This window comes from Neolamprologus brichardi, chromosome 4, assembly GCF_056152115.1.
Source record: "Neolamprologus brichardi isolate AB-2024 chromosome 4, ASM5615211v1, whole genome shotgun sequence".
Lineage (NCBI taxonomy): Eukaryota > Metazoa > Chordata > Actinopteri > Cichliformes > Cichlidae > Neolamprologus > Neolamprologus brichardi.
This window is the reverse complement of record NC_142107.1, coordinates 16,899,700-16,920,027: the sequence shown is the minus strand read 5'-3', so window position 1 is coordinate 16,920,027 and position 20,328 is coordinate 16,899,700. Positions and strand designations below refer to the sequence as shown.

General features: G+C 36.5%; 1 protein-coding gene across 2 annotated transcripts in view; it reads right to left on the bottom strand.

Annotated features, from left to right (window-relative positions):
- elfn1a (extracellular leucine-rich repeat and fibronectin type III domain containing 1a) overlaps positions 1–20,328 on the bottom strand; it is a 76,480-nt gene that overhangs the window by 21,252 nt on the left and 34,900 nt on the right. For both annotated transcript variants that reach the window (XM_006798193.2, XM_006798194.2), the window contains exon 2: positions 5,116–5,196. The gene's annotated coding sequence lies outside the window, so the exon portion shown is untranslated. The remainder of the gene's footprint in view (positions 1–5,115; positions 5,197–20,328) is intronic.

The window sequence follows — 20,328 nt, the reverse complement described above, 5'->3', positions numbered from 1 at the left end:
CCAAATTTGTTTCAGGATAGCAGTAAATAACAAGAGCAGATCAGCTTACCATGCTTTTTGCATAATATGGTTTGAAATTTATACCCTAGCAATGGGTAAAGAAGTAAAGAAAATAAATAAATATCTTTAGCTGCACTTGAAAGGCAGCAAGGATTTAATCAAAGTCAGTCAATTGATCACTGCATGCTTGATGTCGGGATTTGATGTTTGTTGCCTGTTAAAACTGTTTATCCTTGTATGATTGACAAGAATGTATATAAAGGACAAAGGACACTTAAAGACCCGTTGCCTTTGAAATTCTGGTTTTGATTAAGATGACATAAATCCACTCCCATTTTGAAGACAAACAAACAAAAAAACTGTTTTAAGGAGTGCTTTACATAAAAAGTACTAAAGATAATTTCTTTGGTAGATAAAATATGAGAGTCACTATCCATTTAGGTGTTACCTCATACAATGAATGGCTTGTCAGTGGCACATCTAATTGATGACACAAAAACCAAGGAAAACATCTCTAACAATGAAGGAAGCTTTATTATTGATGACTCACTAATTTTCTACAGAGTCATTATTATTATTATTATTTGATCTACTTCATTTAAAGATTGCATAGTCTTGTTAATTAGGGTTTGACTTGTAGAGAGTTATTAGGTATACTTTGAAATGATTACAAATAACTAAAATATTTTCTTCATAGTGCCTGGATCACTTGTACCACAGCAGTTATTTATCAATCAATTTATCAATCAATTTATTTTTGTATACATATATGTGTGTGTGTGTGTATTTTTATGCTAGTGTGACTTATGTTTTCCTTAAATATGTCATTTGAGCATTCTGCATTCAAACTCAAAGCAATCTGTAAATAATGTTTGTTTACTATTATTATTATTATTATTTAAATGCTATTAAGAGGTCATAATTACATTAAGGTCATGTTGTTCAGAAAATGTCCTTTTCTCACCTATGAATACACCAAGAAGGCCAGTCATTCACATGTATTGTGCATGTATTTTTAATTGTGAAATTACCAATACATATAATTTTATTTTAGACACATTTTACTCATTTCATTTTTTTTCAACTTTCAATTTGTTTAGCTCTTAGACCCCTGACTCTACTCTTGTTTGGGGTAGGGGTCGAGGCTAGGGAGTCAGTACGATATACTAAATGGAAACTGATGTGATATTAATACACATTTTCATAACAGATCGTTAAACACAGCCTTGTTTCAAGTCACTAAAAAAACATCAGCACTAATTGTTTTCTAACATGCTAACAGTAATGGACCAATTATGTCCCGAATGTACAGCTCAAAATGTAAATTAGTCATGAAAAGCAATGTATCTTTTCATGATACATGAGCGTGAATTTTTAATGTAGTTCAATAGGAAGCATAAATTGTATTAGAATTTCATATTTTGTCCTTTGAAAGCAGGCGAGTATGACTGAGAAACCAAAGCTTTAAAGACATTGTTGCATTGTTAACCCATATCCTGATCTTTTTTTAAGCCAGTAGTTTTTATGATTAAACCAAACCAAGTTTTTGTTATTTGACTACCTTTCATGAAAGAAATATTTAATATGTAATAATTAATTAATATGTATGTAATAATTAATTACATATTTTAAAAGAATGGAAATAAATGGAAAACTGGGACAGTAGTCCAGTAATGTAAGACTTTTAGAAAAATGTTATGCTACACCAGCAACCCATCCAGCCTCGTAATGTAGACTTTTTTTTGGCTTTTAAATATAGAAAATATTGATTTCATGTACATAGACATTAATCATTGCGTACCAGACTAGGCTGATGAAAGGTTGTGTTCAGTGACACAAAAATATATGGAAATTTGCATTGTGGAATGTGAAAAAAATGTAAAATTCATAATTTTAAATAGTCTGAAGGACTGAATTAAATATCTAATGTACTTTATTTTTTTTTAATCTTTTTACAGGCGTGTTACAAAATAGCTGGAACACCAACATTATTGCAACTTCTTACACAAGTTAGTACAAATTTAGCTGCCAATATGTAAGTGAACATGTTTACATATTGACTCAGTAGAGTTCATATTTCCGTCTATGCGATTTTTTGTATTTTCACACAATTTTTGCACCAAATACAGTATGCTTTTGAGTTGGATGTAACAGTCTGTCAGAGCCTTTACGTTTATACAATACAACCACAGCAGTAAAGCATTATTACAGCACCTCATCTGCCCACCCTCATTGCAATGTCAGAGGAAAATTGTCACTGTGTGAACATGGCCCATAGGGCACTTCCCTCCTACTCTCTGTTACATGACAGACAAGCTGAGTAACTAGTGAGTCAGCTAAGTTGAAAGGTTCTGCGGGTTATGAAAATATATTGCAAGGAAGTGAGTCACTGATGATTCTGCATCTCTTTTGTGAAGGGCCACTTAATGAGTGCTAATTTTTCATTATTTTTCAGTTTTATCAGAGCAAGAAAGCATAAATAAATAAATGGAAGACAAAAGTATACCTTTAAAAAGGTCAGAAAAAGGTCAGAAACGCATACTGTGATCTATTGGAGTAAGACTTTCTATTCAGTATAACATAAGTGAGGTTGCAGAAATGCTTCTCCAGTAGGATCGTGATAAACAAAGTAAAAAAAAAAAGAAAAAAAAAAGGTCCCAGTAGGGGAAAACCATAAGAGTATACAGTATGAGGTAAAACAACTCTAATCAATAGTGTGATACAGTATCACTGTTATCAGACTGTAGATATTTTCATTCCCATTTTTGCGATGATAAATTATTATCCACTGCAACAACCAGGCTGGTGTGTGTGTGTGTTTGTCTGGGTGTGTACCATAACAAAGGCTATTTCCAGTATTTTGGCAGGTGTTTGTATTTGCTGGTCTGCCTAGAGTCACTGAATATATTATTAAAAAACAGCAACATCGTGATAAGGTATTTTATTTAAATGAGTTCAAATATGGCTTTGTCCCATGAATATGAAGCAATGGGACGTAGAAAGTGGACGTTGAGGTATAAAAGGCCACTGACCATACTTCTTCAAGCCCCTGTCCATTTTAATGTATTTATTTTAATGCAGTGTTAATATAGGATACACTACTATGCAAAGGTTTTAAGCCACCCTTTACATCTGCAGATATACTTGAAATTATACAGCAAAACACAATTTGTGTACCTCTAACAAGCCTGAAAGTCAACATTCCCTATGATATGATCCCTATGATATCACTATGACGACCTTTATTATTCAGCACAGCCTAAACTCTCTTAAATAAGTTTCCTTGTAACTTCTTCAAGAATTCTTCAATAATAGTTCTATAGGCTGCTTGAAGGTCATTTCAAAGCTCTTCTTTGAAAGTTGTCTGACTTTTGTTCTGTTCTCTGTTAACATAATCCCACATTGCCTCAGTAATGTTGAAGTCCATACTGGGGATGTGAATCCATGAATTACAGTGTTCTATTATGTGTTTTTCTATTTTGTGTTTAACTACATTGGCAGTGTTCTTGGGATCATTGTCATGCTGATGCAGATGGTATTTCATGGTGGGTCAAAATATGATGGTACTTCTCTGGTCATAATTCAGTGAATTTTGACATGATCCCCAACACCACTGACTAAAATCCAGCACCAAACCCTGACAGAGCCTCTACCATGGTTTACAGACTTACAGCTTTAGACATTCACTGTTTTCACCTCACTTAAAAATAGAAAGAAATTGGCAACAAAGAAACTTGAATTGAAGTGGATCTAGTGTTTGACTTTGACACTTAAGTAATGAGAATAAACTCTCATAAGATGCGAGAATATAATCAAAATGTTTATCAGAGGGAAATGATTTTTGGACACTCGAGCCTAAAATTAGCTGGTTATAAGCTGTAACCAGCTGTTGCTGTTGTTTAGCCTGCTCCCTTTTAACAGGAAGATCCCTCCACCAGAACCAGGCCAGGCAAAGGAGGTGCAGCCATCTGCCGCAACTGGTTTTGGGTGCACTGCACACCATGATTATATATGCCAGGTTTTCAGTTAATATGTCTTTGAAAATCAAATTGTTGGTGCAAAAATACTATTTTATGCCTTCTAGACTGTCAAATTGTGTTAACATTTGTATTTTTTGTAGTTTGAGCTATGAACCAGTCATGTGCTTTTATGACAGCCCACTACTAACAAAGTGCTATATATATATATATATATATATATATATATATATATATATATATATATATATATGTATGCTAGCAGGCAAGGCATACATGGAACGCCATAACCAAGTGGCCGGCATAGTGTACAGGAACATCTGTGCCGAGTATAACCTGGAAGTCCCCAGGTCAAAATGGGAGATGCCCCCAAGGGTGGTGGAGAATGACCGAGCTAAGATCCTGTGGGACTTCCAGATAGAGACGGACAAAATGGTGGTGGCTAACCAACCGTACATAGTGGTGGTAGACAGAAGAAGACGGCCGTAGTGATCGATGTAGCGGTTCCGAATAACAGCAATATCAGGAAGAAGGAACACGAGAAGCTGGAGAAATACCAAGGGCTCAGAGGAGAGCTCAAGAGGATGTGGAGGGTGAAAGTAACGGTGGTCCCCGTGGAGCACTAGGTGCGGTGACTCCCAAGCTAGGCGAGTGGCTTCAGCAGATCCCGGGAACAACATCTGAGATCTCTGTCCAGAAGAGCACAGTCCTGGGAACAGCTAAGATACTGCGCAGGACCCTCAAGCTCCCAGGCTTTTGGTAGAGGACCCGAGCTTGAAGGATAAACCGCCCTCAGGGGCGAGCTGGGTGGTTTTTTTTAAAAATATATATATATGTATATAGATAGACATATAGATATATAGATATAGCCAGAAAGGCAGAAAGAGCGAGAGTAATCAAGTAATTAATTTAATAATTAATTTTAAAAAATTGCAATGGTGAAATGGTAAAAGAGTTGTCCACTCTCAGAATGACATGTCCTCTGAGTAGTTTGTCTTTGCTACTGTACTGTTCTTGTCATGCATATTGACCGGTGGATTAGCGATGGATTGCCTGTTATCCTCTTAGGAGGTGATTGCTCATGCAGCGCTCGAGTTGACTCAAGCTATGTGAGACTGTACCAAACACCTGCACTTACCACTGTAATCTAGGTTGAAATCCTCAGCGAGGGAAAGCATCCCTGGTGTCCTCCAGCAATACAGATGTCTGCAGATGTCCACTGAGGAACAATAATTGAAAGAGAATCATGTAAATATTTCAATTTCAACAAAGAGGTTCATAAAATTGATTTTTTTATGTCAGTATGTCAACCATTTAACCTTAAGTCAACATCTTAATAGAATCCATGGATACCATTCTCAATGAATCATGAATAAAACAAAACAAAACAAACAAACAACAATAACACCCCCCCTGCTTGTTCACCTTCATTTGGCTTATAGTCTCCAAAATGAATTCAGCTGCATGAATATATGTATTTTCTTTCATCAAGAATTAGAACTACCTCATTAACCTTATCTAACAAGCACAAGCTAATGAAATCCTCTGTTTCAGTTTCCGGTCTTGCCAAACTTAGACTCACTAATTAATCAAACATCACCCTCCACCCCCTCCCCCATCGTCTTAATGACTGCCTATAAAGCAAAACAGAATATTCTACACACATTGCCCAGGGGAAGGCTCCTTGTGCACAAATTCATGCATTTTTATTGGAAGTTAAAATAAAGAGAAAGAAAAGCTTTACACTCAAAAGAAAGCCACGCTTTGTATTCACTGCAATAATCAAAACAGAAGGAAAACACAATTTCTTCATCCTTTGTCCATGCCTCATCCGTGCTGGTATATTTCTCTGTTCGCAATGCAAGGCTGCAATTTTCCCACTTACATAAATATTAATATCTACATAAGCAAGCTCTAAATTACATTTACACTCAGTATTCATGTTACTCTTTTTACTCTAAGCAAACAATTGTTCTTTGTTCTCATCTCTTGTGATTCAGAGTGTATAACATGTTGGGTCAAATGAAAAGCACTGGAAAAATCAAATCTCTAACAATCAGTTATGGAAAACGGCAAAATGGCTAGATTTTCAGTCAATGAAAGGACAATAGATAATGTGATCCAATTAGTGGTGGAGGCTGCTATTTGCATTCCAGTGAAAGGGGTGATAGTTAAAGTGGCCCAAGACAGCTGCCTTTCAGCAAAGACCCATGACAACACAAAAAGCAGCGGAACCAAGAGAAAAGGGGAATTTGGGAGTCTTTAGCCGTATTCTTTTAATTACTCATCATAATGACTCCATTTAGCTGTTCAATGACCCATTTTATGGCATTGAACAGGCATGGGAAGCTCTCCGTCCTTGGCAGGGTCAGTCCTGCAGCTGCCCCTGCTGCCATCTTTCAACCAATAGGGAACATTTTCCCTACACTGGGCTCTAACAGTCAGGTAGCTCAAGAATTCCCTCTCAAATACATTCACACACGCACACTGGCTTCATCACCACAAATTAGATATGCACCGAATGTCACTCCGCGAGGGAATTCAGTTCAAAGAGGTGCTCATTATATGGAAGACATTAATTATTCTTCATGAATGTTTTGCGCATTTGATAAAGATAGTTTGTCGTGTTGGCACCTGCCATGAAGCTGGCAAGGAACAAGATATGCAAATAACTTCAGTCCTACATCACAGTATCTGGGCTCACAAGTTTTTGTTTTGTTTCTGCAGTGAATTGTTTAAAAAAGTTTTACAACAAGACCACCTACAAGTCTTTGTCAATGACAAAGTCTTGTATTTAAAAAAAATGCAAAATAATTAAAAATCTAGATATTTTCATTTAAAGCTCCAACCTCCATTGTTATTCTTGTTAAAATCAAAGATTGAACCATTGCACTAATAACAGGTTACTTAATAAAGTAAATTATGCCATAAATGTCAAGTTTTCATCATATATGCATTAATTTTAAATCATTTTCCCATCTAGACTTAAATGTTGGGATGCAAAGTAATATTCCTCCTCGTTGTGAACAGAAAGTCCTATTGTCCTTACTTTTTTCTTGCTTTTTATGCAAGAAGATATATTTGAAGATTTGTCAGGTGGCAGCCCTGGAAGTAGGGATGAAGGAGGGGAGGTGCGGAGGTGGTGAGGAGAAGCAGACCCCATATGGTCGTGAGAAGCTGGATTTTCTGGCACATCTCCAGGATGCTGACCCAGAGCGTTGGAAGGTTGAGCATTGGCACTGATCTGACTGATTTTTCTCAGCTGCTGACGTGCAGAGGAGCACACATGGATATAAGGACAAAAATAGCCTGCTATGGACCACAGCATGACGCAACTGTTCAGAATTGAAATCATTGCCATTTGTTTCTGTTCCATGTCAACTTTTTCCGAGATGACTCATACAGTTTCAATGAAGATAAAATCATGAAATGATTTATGCTTTTAAGACATAAAGAAAGACTTGTCACAATAAAAGAGTGCTGTATGATATTGTGTATAAATGATGTTTCATGTAATTTCATTTTATTTGTACTATTACTCTCTTAAGTGAAAGCTGTAAAATAAAAATACTTTTTAATGCTTGGAGAGATTCTCCTACTGTTTGCAGTCTGATATATAAAGAAAAAAATGACAAGTCAAGTTCCAACTGCTTCCCTCTTCTTCTTTTGTAAAAATACAAATAATCTTGTTGTTTCTGTGCAGTAGCAGCAAAATGAATGCCTTAAGTGGTTTGCAGAGAAAGGTCTCCACATTAGCACTAAAAAAGAGACAGATAGAGAGATAATAAAAATATTCTGAATTTGTAATACATAAAAGAACAAGGAACGGTTATAGATTCTCCAACTGGGTGATGTCTCTATGCCCCTTGAACATCAAGAACTCAGTTCTATGATTTATATATTAATTCACAATGGCAACATCAGACATAATGTATCATGGCCCTTAATGTCAGCAACAGTAAGCCCTGTTAGTTGTAATCCACCATCAGCACCACATCAGCTCATCTCACTGTTAAATCATAGCAGGCCACAATGGCTGGAAGCTGCTAGGCGTTCTTTAACATTTAGTTTTACAGTCTGATTACAAAGTGTACAAAAGCTTCCTGATGAGCAGCTCCATGTTTGTCAGTGCCCTCACTGACAAAGACCTTTGTCAGTGAGATCTTTGTGATTTGGTCAGTAGCAGAATGTCATGGTTGCCCATATTTGGCATGGAAGACAGCAACTTGTCTGCAAACACTCGCTTCCTGCCAGTGGTAAGACATGAAAAAGTGGCAGAAAAGGAGTCCATTGACCTTCAAAGTAAAAAGTTGTCCCTCTCTGCTTCAGCCAACATCTCAAAAGGCTCACCAGTTTCACCTTAACCCATTTTTCACTCGTGACCCAATTGCCAGATGTTCGCTGACTAGCCCAGTGTGGCATGGGGCTAATTTTAACATTTATATTCTCATACACATTTTCACAATTCTAATAAAAAAGACTGCATTAAAAAGTTTTTGAGTCCACTTTCAGTGGAGCAACTCTGAAAATTAAACTGGTTCGAATTAACTGCATGTAGCTGTTACTCTGGCCAGTCCAGAGTGTTTCCATAAAGACATGATTTCAGCTCTTGCTCTGCCTCAAGAGAGTCGTCTCAAATGTTCCATTCCTGGATGAACCCTGTGGGCATCAGGTGGCAGCTACAACCATCTGCAATTTAGAGAACATGTTCTTAGAAAAGTATTGACCTTAGTACCTTCAGCTGTAGACAGTTATGCATACAACTTGAAAATACATTAAAACGAATGAAAATGAAATAGTTTTGTGAAGTTCAACTTAAAAATATGGACCATGTTATAAAAAAAATCAAGTTCTTAATTGTTCATGATTATAAAGTCAAGCTGCATAGACTGACAGTTCTGATAAGGTTATTTTGTCTTGTAATATAACACATTTACTACTACTGGCTAATGGCCAGATCTCACTCTGAGCTTGTGAGAGGTGTTCAGATGTGACAGGAGTCTTGCTTTTCAAAAACTGTACACAGGAATTACTATGAGCCACATTTCATTTTATTACATCAAGACATTTTTTTATTTTGATAAGATGACAAGGTTATGCTGGTAAATACATTTTTCTGTTATGTACTTCCAGAGCTGTCATTCAGCAAGCGCTGAGATAATTTAGATAATTTACTTAAAAGCATCGCAGGTAGGGTGAAGGAGGCACAACCCATCTTTGTAGCAGTGTTGCCAACTCCTCAGTAAGGAAAATCGCTATTGGTTGTCCTAAAAGTCGCTAGAAGTCGCTAAATGATGTCATCACCTAATTTGCATTGTAACCTACGCTGCTGGAAAGAGAAATAACATCGTGGACGAGACATAAAGTGAGCAAAAAACGTCCTAAATGCATTTAGAATTTATTTAGAACTACAAATTAAATTTCTTTTAGCAATTATTGTTTTTTGTAATGTCACAATTCCAACCCTGCTCCTTTACCCGGACTTGGACCGGCAAAAGTGACCCGAAATAGGCACTCTGGTGGAGTTACTTTGTGTGTGTGTGTGTTTATAAGTAGTTTTAAACCTGATCCACAAAACAGCATAAGAGTAAAAGAAGAACTGACTGCGTTACAGCACCCGCTGCTTGTTGAGAGTAAAAGCAATATGCGCTTTCACGTCTTTTTTTAGCGACTTTTTCTAGAAAAAAAGTTGCTAGGGGGCCTGAAAACTTGCTAAATATATAGCGACAAAGTCGCTAAGTTGGCAACACTGCTTTGTAGCCCAACCTAGTCACAAGCATCAGCCCTGCAGTGAGAAGCAGACTAGCTAAAAGTATCGCTGCTCTTTAAAACTTCCACTCTGATGTAGAAACTGTGTGATAGGAGGTGTTTCATGAACACTGCACTGTGAGTCCATTTAGTTAAGCTTCCTGACTGCGTTGGTGTTGGGCAAGTGGAGACAAAAAAAAATGAGTGCAGGAAACCATCACCTGAGGCTGTGTGCAAATCTAAATTCAGGTGATTACACTATAGCCAAGCTTTCCAACCTACCATGAAATAACTGAACTAGAGGGTGAAGTCATTAAATTTACATATTGTCTGGTAATACTTGGGAGGTGATTTCTAGATTTTATATCTCAGTTACTAAGTCCCATTTAAGCCTAAAGGTAAGGAAGTGGAAAGTTTCACAGCTCGTTTACTCTACAGAGGAAAGTATTTGCTACCTGTTAAAACTACAAACAAGCCCTAAGCAAAGCAAAAAAAACCACACACACACACACGTAAAGCACAAACACACACACGGAAATTCATCCTTTCATTTAAAAACTGGCCCATGTGCATGTGTATGAAGACAGAAAACTTTGAAATTGCATTTCTAAAAATAGACAGGCATACTTACTGTGCCCTCAACCCCTATCTACAGTAAAAAACACATTTGGAGACAGAATGGGTTTCCTGATAGCTTCATGAAAGCAAGATGTTGGTGTGCTGTTCCCTCACTCATTCAATATTAAAGTAGCATGGCATGCTGTCTAGAGCCACTATAATGATGTTGTAATGGGTTTACAGAAAATAGAACAGCTTTGCTGCTTACAGTTTTTCTTAAATGCTTTGGTGCATTCCTCGCAATATTTTTGAAGTTGTCAGCTCCGAAGATGCATTTCCCTTCAAATCCTAAAACTTTTAATTAATCTGTCTGTTTTTGTGTCAGTGAATACATTATTGCGACAAAAATCAAAAGGTCCTCCGGCAATATGTAAACCAGGGTGGGTTTATGCATATTTAATATTTGAAATATTTGCATTTTCTTTGTGCAGTGATCGAGTCTAGAAGCCATTTCTCATTTTTAATTGAAAAATTATTGTCCCACTTGTTTTTGCTAATATTGGACAGTGCACTTGACAATAACTTTTCTAGGGAGAATTGACCTCTTTTATGTGTCAAAAGTAACATTATTCAAATGCTGATTTCCAATGTTGGGTTGCCTGAGCTCAGGAGGTATAGCCGTTCGTCTGCTAATTAGTACATGGTGGTTTGGTCCCTGGCTGCTCCAGTCCGCATGCCACCTATCCTTGTGTAAGATGCATACATCGGAGTGTGAATGTGTTTGAATGTTAGAAAGAAAGCACTTAGCTATGAATGAGTGCACAAGTAGAGTAGAAAAGCGCTATATAAGTACCAGTCAAAAGGCTTAAGGCATTATTAGTTTGTAAAGACAAAGAGCATGTACATTTGCATGTATGGAGAGAGAACAAAAATAATCCAGCCAGCCTTTAAATAATACAGTACACAGACTAAAATAACAACAAAAAGAAAAATAACACAGCACAGAACTAAACAAGAGGAATTAAACATAAGCCTACAAAGTGGAATTGTATATAGCAGTAAAGGCAGTTGTTCTGTTTCTCCTATTCCTTTAGCTGCTCCTTGCAATGCAACAGGGAAAGAACCAGCATTTAGACCACATCTGTTCTCTTTTGCATCTTTTCCAGGCAGCTGAAGGCTTAAATATTAATCTGAGCAGGCCGCCCCTTTTAGAATAATCATACACAATTAAAATCTTCTGGTGTATAATGGATAGTGAAACTGTGCAGCTAGTAGAAACATGACCCGATTTGCTCACAAAGCCATATACAGTAAACTAATATTTGTTCAAACTGCAGACAGCTGTCTAAAAATTCTAAAAAGTTTTCAAGAGAAAACAAAAAATGTACTTTCTTTTTGTTTTGGAAACTGTGTAACTGTGATTTAAAAATAGTCAATTGAACATCTGAGAAAATCTGTAAAGTACAACATGAATGCTTGACACTAAATTTTGGTTATAGAATTTTACAGTTCAAACATATTTATTTATAGTTTATTTTTTTTAGGTTTTATGTGAATTTGTATCTTTTGAAAATACAACAGATGAAACCTAAACTTGCTGTCAGGTTGTAGTTGTTTGCTAAACTATTACAGCTTTCTAATAGTGTGGTATTAGTGGGGTAACCAGGAGGAAATAAGAAGATAATAATATGGATGAAGGAAATGATTACCACTTAATCACCAAGGTAATGGCCAAATAAGATTCTAATGTTATCGTGTAACAACAATGGTTATAGCTGAGTAATAATACCTTTAATTTAATGACGGTAAATTTATGTATTGTAATAACTGGCTAGAAACTGGGGGTAATAATTTGGAAACAAATATATGCCTCTGAAACAAAACCAATTAGTATGATCAGTATGATCACTGACTCTAGAGAAAAAGTGTTCCTGGACGGTTCACTGACTGCAAGGTGTCCAGGCCTGTGGCTTGTGGGTTCTTTGGATGCAACTTTGGAAATCTAAGCTGTGCTGCCATCTTCTCTTTGGAAAGAAGAGGCTTTGAAGAGGCAAACCTCTTTTTTTTTTTTTTTTTTAATTCTTCTTCTCACCTTATTGTTTGGAAATAGCCTTATAAGCCTTCCCAGAATAATGGACAGCAACAGTTGCTTCTCTAAGATCATTGATGAGGAGGAATGATCTTATAATAGTTGTGCCTGGCTGCTTCTTACTTACACAGAGGCAGAAAGGGCATACATAATTTTTCAAACACTGCTATTTGAAATCCTCATACATAAAACCTTAGATTTAATTGAGGAATATTTCTTAGACAGGCAAATTAGACTAAATACATTGTTTTATCTTGGTAATAACTTTGCAATTTGTGTTTATTTATTAAGTTTAGGCATATTCTTTATAAAAGAGGAGGTGGTAACATTCTGCCGAGTAAAAGATCCCTGGATATTCTCCTCTCAGAATGTTACAATGCCCTCTCTTTATTTTGCTTCACCTAATAATTTTGTCCCTGATTAGCTCTTTGTAAATTCTAATATCAGTTTAGTATTTAGTATTTATTCAACCATATATTAACTAATATCAGTTAAATCAGTTAGCCCCAGCCTTTCAGAGTGTCAAAAGTTAGAAGTAAGCAAGAGTGGGCAGGCAGAGACCCTCTATATTTAGAGAGGAAGTATAAATTTCAAATCCTCCATCCTAGCTTGTTTGCATGCAGTTTTGACATCTCAGTCGAGACAACTTTCAGTAGAGTAATAGCAAAATGCTTAGTGGAATTTAAGATTTTAAGATAGTTTAACCTCACTTTCAGTATTTTATAATAGAGTACCTCTTGTCTGTATTACTGTATATTGTATAAAACTGTTTTAAAATATGTGCACTACCTCCTGTGTTGCTTTAACCTAAACAGGCTGTGCACTTAACCTTTGCCATATTTAAAGACACCCTACTGTTGACACTTGGTTTCAGAGGTACATTCATAATCTTTTGTTAAAGCCATCTCTGTGCTCTGTGCTCTGTGCGTAGACTGGACCCTAGGGTACAAAAGCAGAAAAGCTATTAAGTGGCACAAACTCTGGGGCTGTTTTGTTTTTCTGGAGAAGTCATTCATTTAATGTCTGATCTTTGTCTCGTAGTTTCTTCTTCCATGCTTCCAGGGCAACCCTGCATAGTGATGAATGAAAGAGTGGCAGAGTGGTGTGATGAAAAGTGGCCTTTACACATGCATGTGATGAAGACATTAATGTACTCCCATGTCTGTTTTTGCTCTCGAGGATTGTTCATCAAGGACATCTTGTGAAGCACCATAATGACTTTTATTCTTGGTAAAAGCAGGATTTCTTGAGTGGCATGGCGAATAATTTGTTATTATCTGGAATAAGTGGGGTAGAATGATAAGGATGACAAGTATAGCAGGGGCTCTATGTGGTCTTACGCTGTTGCTTTTATTGCTTTTAGCAGATTTTCTTCAGGGCAGGACCAGCTAAAGAGGGCATTTGGTATTCTTAGATTGTTTGAGAAGAACAGTTAGAGAGATGTGCACGCTGAGAACGGACTAATGCACAGAAGCTCTTTTAAGGAAAAGAAAAGAGTCATCCTGCATTGCTCAGTTGGAGTCACGTAAAAAATATACTGTATGGTATTCCTGTTTAGCAGTAGTAAAAGTAAATATTTCTAAAAGACAACAGTAAAAAAAAAAAAATACCAACAAGAGAATCTATGCATCCTTTCATAACCACAGAACTGGCCATCTATAACAAAGACAGCAGAAAAGTTTTTTCATGTGAATCCTCTCTAAAATTCCCATGAGTAAACACTGAGGACATCGGGAAAGATATGATGCAATGGTTTCAAACTGAGATTTACTGGTTTACAAAGGATGTCCGTGAAGCTTCCCACAATTTCCTCTAAGCGTTAATCAGTGTAATTGATATCATCAGTGGAAATTTAACACATAGGTCTGATTTAAAAAGATGTTTGCGTAGTTTGGCCACAACCTCCCACGATTATGGATGAGTCACTTTTTAAAAAACAAGGCTTTTTACAATGTAAATGCATACCAAGGCTTTTCTGATCTATAATGCAGCCACTTTTGCAATTTCCTTGCTTAAGGACTCTGTTTGTCCACATAAAATTGATTTTTTTTGCTGTGTTTGGGAGACTCGAACTAGTATGTGAATCTAACAAAATTTATTCTTTTCATTCTTCCCAATTCTTGTAGAGAACCGGTTCAAAGTATTTAAATTTCTTGGAATCGTTAGTCTGCTTGCCTATCGATACCACTTATCAGTTCTTGCACTCGCACTAAAGTCAGTTGATTTTAATTCCCGTGCCAGAGGCGGAAAACAGTGGTGCAGTCTACAGGGTGGATTCAGAAATTAATATTTTTATAGCACAAAAGGACAAAAGCTTGATGGTAAAATAAAAACTGCATCCAGGACAGAAACAGCTGCATTATGCTAGCAACACAACTTTGGCTCTTTGTAAGCACCTGCACATACTAAATGCTAACGCTAAGCTAGCAAAGAGCTGAGAGTGAAGTAAGCTGAGTGAATACAAACCCCAGTCCAGCAGCCAGACCTTGACCTTCAACAGGTAACAAAGACAGTGATGAGCAGTCAGGCTGCAGCCTCCATTTCTACCTGCACATGTTTCAAAAGTAAAACCATTGTGCCAGTTTCTTTTGTGCTGGTTTTCATCTTTGCTTTGTGCTTTCAGCTTTATGTTCATACCTAAAGATTTAGAGAAAGATCATATGTGTTTCCTCACTGGGATAGGGATTTGTGTTGGTGTGTTGAACTGTAGCCTGAGGTTTATATTGTTAAATGGCAATTATAAGACGATGCATTTCAGGTCATTTTATAGAGATTCAAAAAAGTAATGTAATGCAATGCATTGCTTCAAAAAAGTGTTCTGTGTAATCTGTATAATACATTACAGGTTTCTGACTAATGACCATGACACTGATCACAACAAATAAGGGACATACCCCTCACATGCACAAACATTTGAACACGCAGCATGCAATTTCCACCAATCTAATCTCTTAGCAATGGTGGTGACTCTCAAAGCAGAGCAAATAAGATCCCAATGAGAATCAAATCAATAAGTGATAATGATAATGGAATTATGGAATTGGATTTGTTATCAATTCCCATCCTTATTAGGTACATCAGAAAATGAGATGAGATGTGAGTGTGAGTTGGTTTAGGATTTGTAGGGTGGGGATGACCACATAGAGACTTTTCTTGAGTTGATGGTGAAATTCTTTTTACTGACTGGAAGGGTTTTCCAGGAAGATCAAGTCAGGAGTGTTGCCACTGACAAGGTAAGTTAAGGCACAACCCAACCTTCTTCTTTTTTAAAAAAAATTAATTGTATTACATTTTGGATAGTATGGTGAGCATGGCGGCCTGTCTAAGACTGATCTTTGGACTGAGGTATTTACATCAAATTAATATTAATTAATATTAATACTATTACGAAGCCTGTCTGTGGCTCCAGATATATTTCCTATATATGTCCTAGCAATGTTGTTGTTGTTGGAAGCACATATCTTGACTTTATGATGTAGACATGCTTAACATTGGGCTAAAATGAAAAATTCAGCTTAATCTAGTTAGTTTAATCCCAGCATTTAAATTGTATTTGAGTTTTAATCCTAATGAAACTGATGTATTGCTAATATTCTTTGATAGTAACTGTACATTACATTCAATATAATAAAATTTAAAGAAGATACACTCATGTCAATTTACTGTGAACGACTCAAGTTATGTGGAGGCTCTGTGCAACCTTGTCTGTGCAAAGGACGAAAGCCATAAGCCCTCTATAAAGAGAGGCCTGCAGTTTAATTGATGGGATCAGAGGAGACTTAGAGGACTGAAGATGTAAAAGCCAGAAAAAAAAGCCCTCGAGTTGTTTGTAGAAGTTGTCAAGATGACCGACTGCCATAAAATCCTTTTACTCATGTTTATTTGTATGCTATAACCTACTCATATTGAAGGTTTCACTATATGGGAGTGATAAAATATGTTAAATCTGGGACATGAACTTCTAAAGCTCAACATGCACAGAAAGTGTTGGATTCATGGACTGGACTGTACATATGTTAACACAGAAACTTACAATAGCACAAATCTGTAAACCCAAGAAGAAGAGTATGTTCAAGCAGTTTACAGGGTCAAATCCCAAGCACTCAACTGAACATGCAGGAGAAAGATGCAAACATTCCCTCTTTGTTCACTATTTAGTGCAAATTGTCAGCGCTTTAGCCTCCTGCACACTTGTTCTTGTCCATTCATATATTCAACACTGATAAATGTTGAGAATTAATTTGCTGCCGCAGACACGATTCCTGCAACTGTTCATTAATCCACTCATGAATATGGAATCATTCAGACCTCGGTGGCTCTTTTTACAGTAATGTGAGCAGTGAAGCCTCTGGAAAAAAAAAAAAATCTCTCTGACCAAAGTGAGCCTCACTTTTCAGGTGAGAGCACTTTATTCTCCCTCCACTTCCCTCTGCAGTGGGGCCACTCAATAAATCACAGTGCAAAGCGCTACCTTTACTCTATAGCCTCTAAGACACTAATGTCAGTGGCTGGGAGGATGAATTGTCATGACTCAGCAAACTTGTCTGAAAAGGTTGGCTTTCTATTTCAAAAATCCCAACAAAACTATATAAAAAAATGTAGAAAAATTAATTTGGATTATGAAAATTACATCAAACTGATGTTTTGGCCACTTCACTTTTACTGCAACATGAGAGATGAGTTGCTGTAATTTGCACCTATAAATGACCTGAATAATTAAAAAGGGATAACGAAGGAACATCATCTATAATACAATGAGTAGAAAGTAACTTGAGAAACATGCATGTACAGGTATTGTTGTCTTTAAAAGCCTTGCGCAGAAACTGGTGTTATATTTCATGGTTCAATTTACAGGGTACCGCAAAGGAGCAAAACTATTTTATTTAAGATTTTAACCATCACTGCTACAACCTTATATATGACGACACATTAATGTAAAAGTTATCTTTATGTGAAATTTATCAACTTAATGATATTACTGCCTTTTAGATTGGCAGCACAAATGAGAACAGTGCCTCCAAATTCCTGTTTCCTTAATCAACACTTGAAGAATGACTGTGGGCCATTCCATCCCATTAAAATGTTATGACAGGAAATTTTAATATTTATAATAATTCCAGTGAAAATCTTAGCATCATATATTTTACTTTTCAAGGTATATATATATATATGTATATATATATATATATATATTTGAAAATAGTCTGTCATTTTTTTACAAATTAAAGTCTGTGGCAAAAAGAAAAAAAAATAAAATCACTTTTCTCTCTTACCATCAAAATGAATCCGGATCTGTAACAGATACATCAGATACATTAAAAAAAAGTCTGATGATGAACTTACTAAATAAAAGAAAAAAGTCTAACATTCATGCAAAGTCGCATATTTGAGCGCACAGTAAAAAAATCTTTTAAATTGCACTGAAGATTTCTGAATGATATGTTGTTGAATTACACAACTCAAGGAGAGTGGAAGTTTTCATATTTTATCAAAGGAATACTCAGCAAAATTCAGATATTCTTTTATGTATCTTTAATAGTTTTTGACATACTCATGTTAAAAATTGCCTCAGATTTCAGTGTGTGACAAAAAAGCCTAAAAGTGGATCAATGAACTGATTTTCAAAAACATATATAACATATAATATAACATATTATTTATGAAGCTAAAATTTCACAGCAATCATTTTTCATTTTTATGCAACTCGGGCGGTCAATGTTGTTCAGGTCAATGTATGTTTTAAAATAATTATAGTACAGGGTGGGCCATTTATATGGATACACCGTAATAACATGGGAATGGTTGGTGATATTAAAGTCCTGTTTGTGGCACATTAGTATATGTGAGGGGGCAAACTCCTCAAGATGGGTGGTGACCATGGTGGTCATTTAGAAGTCGGCCATCTTGGATACAACTTTTGTTTTTTCAATAGGAAGAGGGCCATGTGACACATCAAACTTATTGGTAATGTCACAAGAAAAACAATGGTATGCTTGGTTTCAACGTAATTGATTATGAACAATCATGAATGAATTTGACCAGTTTTCTGCATTGCAGTGGAGAATGTGAATTTTAAAAAATCATTGATTTATGCTTTTGATAGAGCATTACCTCATATCTTAATGGAAATTGCTTTAAAATCAACAGTGTCTCGTATAGATACTCGCTCATCTCTTCTTGATCTCGTTTCCCTTTCAAAAAGAGCTTACGATCTAACATAAAGATAGCATACAGCACATTACTGAACAAACCAGCCAATATTTTGTCTCTTTTTTTCTCCATAAATTAGTCATTAGGTTTGTCATTGCTTGTCCTTCATTTAGCTGAAATTCCTTTTAAATGTAGCTTGGTTATATGCATACACTATATTAGCAAAAACCACTGGGTCAGCTAAAATTTGCACAGAGAAACTGTTCAGCCATGCAAACCCACGCCATAAAGCTCCTGGCACAGAGTTTATGTGCTGATGTTAATGTCAGAAGAAGTTTGGAACTCTCCAGTTACTGAGTCAGCAGTGCATTGGTGACTTTTACACATGTGCCTTAGCACTTGGCAACCCTACCCTTACTTAGCCTGCCACTGAATGCTTCTATTTTGTAATAATACTACATTACAACTGACTGTAAAATATATAGGACAGGAGAAATTTAATAACCTGACTTGTTCAAATGGTGGCATTTGATGACAGTACCACACTGGATTTTAGTGACCTCTTTAGAGTGAGCCAAATGTTTGCAGTGGCAGACTGCATGATTAGGTGCTTGATTTTGTACGACCTGCAGTTCATTGTATTCATAAAATTACACAGAAGATTCATGGATTTGGTGCTGGTCATGTAGAAACATTACATCCTTTTTCTTTGGATATTATAAATTTGGCATTAAACATTTATATTTCCTCAGGATGCCTCCTGGGCGCCTCCTGGGTGAGGTGTTCCGGGCATGTCCCACCGGGAGGAGGTCCCGGGGCAGACCCAGGACACGCTGGAGAGATTATATCTCTCGGCTGGCCTGGGAACGCCTTGGTGTTCCCCCGGATAAGCTAGAGGAGGTGGCTGGGGAGAGGGAGGTCCGGGCTTCTCTGCTTAGGCTGCTGCCCCCGCGACCCGGCTCCAGATAAGCGGAAGAAGATGGATGGATGGACATTTATATTTTCATATTTATCTCATATTTATTTTTAAATATTGACATTATATATCTTGAGTACACAGCAAATGTCAAAAATTAAGAAATTGTTGAATGAATAACATATATAAAGTAGAGCTGTCAGCGTCATCTCGTTAAAATGACGTTAACGCCATAACCGCATTAACACGGATCGCCTGTGCGTGGGACTGCACAGCGTCAACGCGTTAGCATGGTTAGTTCGTTAACGCCTTAGCGCCGTGAAGCCCCATGCACGGGGTGATCCGCTCTAACTCGCTAACAAAGATTTGCCGCATTAATACGATTATGGCATTAACGTAATTTTAACGGACAGCAGTAATATAAAGTAAATTCCTTGGTTTGAAAATCTTCAAGTAAACAGGACTTACATTCAAATAGTTTGAAAAGACATCTTAAATTTGACTCAAAGGTCACTATAGAATATGTGTTCTATATAACAAAGTGACACAGTATTTACTCTCAAAAATGAAGACAAGTTCTACTGTGATATGATGATTAAATTAACTAAATTATAGGTACTGGCCTACAGCATGTGCAGCTAAAGCTTAAGGTTCAATCTCACTTTGAAGATTCTCAGTAAGTTTGTATATCTGCATGACAAAAGGAGTTTCTCTTTAATCTGTCGTCTTTGTTTTTTACAGTTTCACTAATTCTTGTTCTAATTCTGGACACTATTAGCATCACAGGGCAAATGAATTTTGCACTGGCCTAATGTTCCACTGTGTGTGTTGATGAGTTAGAAGACCAAAACATGTTTGGTCATTTTCTTTATAAAAAAATATGTATTGTT